The 5,421-nt window shown below is 37.1% G+C and overlaps 2 long non-coding RNA genes across 3 annotated transcripts; both read right to left on the bottom strand.

Annotated features, from left to right (window-relative positions):
• Positions 1 to 349: 349 nt before the first annotated feature.
• LOC133720217 (uncharacterized) lies at positions 350 to 3,033 on the bottom strand. The gene is made up of 6 exons (XR_009851764.1): positions 2,793 to 3,033; positions 2,376 to 2,454; positions 1,659 to 1,787; positions 1,231 to 1,301; positions 836 to 1,035; positions 350 to 668 (listed from the first exon to the last, which is right to left on the bottom strand). It is a non-coding gene; the product is annotated as an uncharacterized LOC133720217 (long non-coding RNA).
• Position 3,034: 1 nt separating this feature from the next.
• LOC133720218 (uncharacterized) lies at positions 3,035 to 4,848 on the bottom strand. 2 transcript variants are annotated; one of them, XR_009851766.1, is made up of 5 exons: positions 4,467 to 4,846; positions 4,183 to 4,231; positions 3,806 to 4,017; positions 3,203 to 3,473; positions 3,035 to 3,098 (listed from the first exon to the last, which is right to left on the bottom strand). It is a non-coding gene; the product is annotated as an uncharacterized LOC133720218 (long non-coding RNA). The 2 variants fall into 2 exon arrangements; XR_009851765.1 differs by having other exon boundaries at positions 3,040 to 3,098; positions 4,183 to 4,378; positions 4,467 to 4,848.
• Between the last annotated feature and the right edge of the window lie 573 nt (positions 4,849 to 5,421).

Below are 5,421 nucleotides of genomic sequence, written 5' to 3'. Positions count from 1 at the left end.
ATTCCAGAAGTGATGTCCAGTACACTTGTAGACATCAGTTCCCATGAGTATTGTTTGTTCGTAAAACCGATGTTCACCTTTTGACCACACATCGGTTTGCTCCATTGTAGGTGATTTGTATGTTCATAATAGATTACGGTTTGGTGATTAGAAATCGATGTGCAGTAGTTTTGATTACATCGGTTTTGAGTTACAATTCGATATATTGATAATCATAGGACATCGATTTCATTTTTGATACTGATTTCTAATCTCTCAACTGACTTCGTTTTCCTTGGCATTACTGTTTTATTATGCTTTAATATACTTCACTTCATTTTGACAAGCATGATGTGAAAAGTTTGCATTTAGCTATTGCTGGGAAAAAAAGTGCATTTCTCATCATCCAAAATTAGGGGCTTTCCATTAATTTTCTTTCCAAATTCATGATTCAACATAATTCAGAAAATAAACCCCTAAACTTACAAAAGCTAGCTTGGAAACATATGAGCAACAATGTACAAAAGTTCCACACCAAGGTTTGCTTCAAAGCCAAAACTAGCTAGCCTTACTCAAAAAACATCTTGGCAGTCACAGTCCTACATCAAACTCTGTATATAATCAGCCACTTCAATGCACACCTCGTCAATTTGATTTTGGCTATATGATTTCCGCGTCTTTACCGCCCACTAGAAATATATAAACATGCAACACATAAGGCACAGTGATTGGGTAAACAAGCTAATGAAGATAATTAGTGTGGAAACCCTATGGACTATCTATAGAGGCCAACACTGGCAATATAAAGACTTGGAAGTAACTGGAACGTAAAACAGAAACAGAAACAAAATAATACCTTTTTTCAAATGCTTCTATAACATCAGAGACAGATTGGAGATTCTCCAAGGGTTCCCATGTATTAGCTATCTCTGGCCAGCCACGCCCGCACAAGCACAACACCAACAGGTTGATTCTTCGGATATTACTCTGACTCCTTTGTTAACTAATGTTGCTTCCACCTGATCAGCAGACTGACAGCTAGTTGACTCTAACGTTCTGCATACAAATTGCAGAAACAAGGTCATGTGTCACTTATCTGCAGCATACATCAAAATCCTACAAATGTAGATATTATTGATGAGCATCTGAACACAATCTAGACTGAAATCTGTCCAGCAACACTTGATAAAATAAGTACTCAAATAATCTGAAAATCATGTAGAATTTCCAATAAAAGGATCACATATAAACCTGGATAACAGGTGTTCAGCTTCCAACTCCGTCATAAATGCACTAATAAGTGCAAAGTTTGAAACTTTGATCTGTCAAGTTCAAGCAAAATAAACATTTACAAACCCTCAGACAAATATCAAGCAAAACCAAAAAAGAAAAAAGAGGCATTCAAAGCATAGCATAGCAGCACTGAGAACCATTGCTAAAGGCAAAAGCCTTATTATCATATACTTTAAATCTATCCCACTGACACGAGTGGCATTGTATAACATCCCTAATAGAAATGCATTTATAATACTATATGTTAGGTTACAACTGAATATACAGACACTATATAATGACAGGTGCGAGAACAGCAATGGAATCTTGTTCTTATGAATTGAAATCTAAGTTTCTGGATTTAATCAAGCAGATATTTGCCAACGTTTATTTCAAAGGAACAACACCTGCAAGGCTTTCTCTCAACAATATGATAGAGACGGCCAGGTGCATACAGCCTCCTTGGATCTTTAAGCATCTTCTTATCAGGTATACATGTGTCCCGCATACATCTTAGGCATAGTAGACACGGCAAACTGTAAAATAAATCCAACTTTCATAATACAGTGAAAATCTAGATACGTAAGGGCAGAAAAATGATGTCATCACTTAATTAAGTCTTGTTATACTAGTCTGCCCACTCCTAAAATTAAAGTCTCCATTAACCCCTTTCTCAGATTGAACAGTTTGATGGTGCAGTGACTAGTGATATATATTAGCAACACAAAATGATATTGTAAAGGGCATTTTAATTAGTTTCTATCTTGTTCTGCACTCTAGTATTATCTTTACTATCCATCAGCTCAAAGAAACAGTTGAAGACAGAGTATATATATATATAATATATATATATATATATATATATATATATATATATATAGAGAGAGAGAGAGAGAGAGAGTATCAGGGAGATAAACTGAATAAAACAACTATGGAAATTCATTATATAGAAAAGAAATAATGATGATCCTCTGAAAACTTAATAATACGACAACATATTTTGATTGTTTTAGATGCATGCAAGTAACTTGGCTATAAAAGTATAAAAATTAGAAACGATCAAATTCTACAAGAAAGATATGCAGTACGTATTCTATTCTAAGGAAAAACATAAAGATACCAACCTTGCTCCTTTTGATCCGCTTGCATAGATCGCACAACAGTGCCAATAATTCTTTTAAAGAAAATTCTAGCCTTTAATTTCTGCAACATATAAATTTAATGAGGCAAAACCAGGACTTGGGGTTTATAAACAATGCTAGTGACTAGAAAGTTATAGCATATACTAGTAGAAATTGAACCAAGGGACACAAGTACTAGAACTGTTGAACCAGAGGATAAAACATCCAGTCATAAACAAACAGTCCAATTAGTCTATGATTCGTGGTGCCTGAATACAAATCCTGACCAGAAGTGAATGCCAGAAAAAAAAAAACGATCGGAGTATCTAAAAATTCTTTCTATAAATTCATTACCATGATTTGTAAAATACAAGAACAGAAACTGAATAGCTAAAAATGAGTATCATACAACTAACATACCAATCTTCTCTGCTTGCCGCCACCATTTGACGCAAGTAGTCCGTCCACATGAGGATGATTATATGATCATTTCTGTCTCATTGTTTTGTATCTCACCTTTGTTTCTGTAGTTAATCAATGAATGATACATGAGCTACTTTAAAGCCAAATACCAACACTAAGGATTGAAACAAATTGGGAGGTGGCTAATAAACCCTCTGTCTATACAACACATGGATGAGATAAATAGATAAATTAAGTCTTTTGCCTTTTTTGCTTATGGTTGTCACTGCCATCTTTTCTTTCCCATCTTCCTTTCTTGGGTCCCTAGCATTAGATTATAACAAATCAATTAGCAACTTCTGGTCTCTGCCTACCAACATGAAGTATAATCATGAAGAAATAAGTACAAAAAGGAAGCTAAAGTATACCTGAGCACTGAGAGACTTAAGGCGGTCCTTATCTTTCTTGAATCCACGGCAACCAGGGTTGTTGTTACCCATTGCAGCTCTCGCAAGCTTAACTCTCTTGTTGGCTTCTTTAGTTGTTGCATCCAACAGATAATCAGCCACAACTCGCAGGTGAGGAGTAGGGGGCTTCTTGCTCAGAACCTTGTCACTTTTTAGAGGTGAGAATTTCATTCCTCAAATCCTGAGCTCGGGATTCTCTCACGGCAAGTTTTGTCACACTCTTTGAGACATCCTGCATAATTCACATTTTAGCATTAATGACCGTCCACCCTATCTTTCTATCATCCAATGCAATGTCAGAATTAGGAATCACAAGAGTGCAACTTAAACAAGGTGATTAAGACAATTAAAAAATAGTACAGGGGTTCAGAGCCAGCAGAAAATCCCAACTTCCGGACACCCAAATACACCCAGTCACCAGATCTCAAACAAAACACCTAAAACCCATCAACCCAACTATAAATCCATCCTTCACTCACTACCCAAAACCTAATTAAGCAAAATTCCATCAATTTTCTTCAACAATATTCCAAATAAACCAACAAAAACACATCAAAATCGCACCTTGATGAGGATTGTGTCGCCCCTAAAGAGCTAGCTAGAGCTTCTCCATGGTCTCAGGGTGGACAGTGACGACGGAGTTGTCATCGTTGATGGCTTCATCGACGACAAGGAGATTTACTGCCTTCTTCTGTTCGAGAATCGCAGTGCTGAAATCCCTCTTGGTCCCCATATTGCAACAATTTTAAAAGCAATCGCATCATAAATCAAAATCCCTAAAAAATAAAAATTTCAGAAAACCAAAAAAGTTAGGTCAAAATCGAAAAGAAGAGGAATTGGATCTGAGGGATATGAAAAGTAGAAAACTGGATTGAAGCAACAATAAATATAAAACAAATCCAAATTCAAAATTCAAATAGGAATGAGGCAAATTGACTCACACTGGCTTTTGGGAGGAGGAGCAATGATGGGCTTCTTCGCTTGGGCAACCTGGAAAGTCGGAAACAAAGTTAGAAAAGAGAGATTTGCCAATCGGAAAGAAATTACCAAATCACGGGAAGAGTTGAATAGGGTTTCGGGCGGAAGCAAAATCAACTTGAATCCCTCAACTAGAAGAAATCAAATTCGAAACCGGACCTGTTTAACAGCGGGCTCACCGGAGCAGTGTCATATTAGAAGAGAGACAAAATCAGTAATGGTGGTGGAGAGAAGAGAGAGAACATACGCTGGTGGTGGTCGGAGAAAAGGCTTGAGGTGGCTTAGGTCGGAGAATGAGCTCGAGGTCAGGACGAAGAACGAGCTCCAGGCTCTGAGCTGAGGTCGGGGCCCCGGGTCAGGTCGGAGAAGGAGCTGTGGTCGGGGGCGCGGGTCAGGTTAATTGGAGAAGGAGCTGAGGTCGGGAACGCGAAGAAGGAGGCAGTGAGAGTTTATCAATTAGGGTTCGAAAGTTTCAGACAAAATGACTAAGTGTTGGAGGAATTAAAATTTTGGACCCCGCGTTTCTCAAACTTTTTAACTTAGTCCCTCCGTGTTTTTTTCAAAATTTTTGAACGAAAGTTTACACATCGGTTAATTTAACGACCGATGTTTATAACCACAATAGAAATCGATATTTCATAAGCCGATGTTTATATGTTTTTTTTACATCGCGGGCAATTCCGACCGATTTAATAGTGGTGATGTAAATGAACAGATTTCTAGTAGTGATTGGAGTTTATCCAGCTGTTTATGAAACTTCTCTTGTAGCATTTCTAGAACACTTAGCACCCATTCTAAAAAAAAAAAAATTTAAAATCAAAAATCAAAAATTAAAAGTTGAGAAGTTGCTCAAAAACTGTGTGGTACATAGCATGGCATTTTAACAAAAAAATGTGTAATTGCAAGCTAGTGATGAACCTATTCTCTTTCCATTTTGCAACTGATGCACCTGTTTATTTTCCCTACAAAGGTTTACCCTGCTTCAATGGGAAAAGATAATGATTACTGGAGCATCACAATACAGGGAATTGAACAATACAAAAATCACTCATAAGCTAGCCCTCCATTCTCTAGGCCGAAATGGCAACTAAGCTTGCAGCTTTATGCAGAGCTAAATTTAGCCATTTGTTGGAATCTTATAGATTGCTATTTTCTATAGCTCAGCCATACTCCATCCACACCTCACTTAAATGTTGTAAGAA

Source organism: Rosa rugosa, chromosome 7 (assembly GCF_958449725.1).
Source record: "Rosa rugosa chromosome 7, drRosRugo1.1, whole genome shotgun sequence".
Classification (NCBI taxonomy): Eukaryota; Viridiplantae; Streptophyta; class Magnoliopsida; order Rosales; family Rosaceae; genus Rosa; species Rosa rugosa.
The sequence above is the reverse complement of the archived record's forward strand: the minus strand, read 5'-3'. Positions and strand labels throughout refer to the sequence as shown.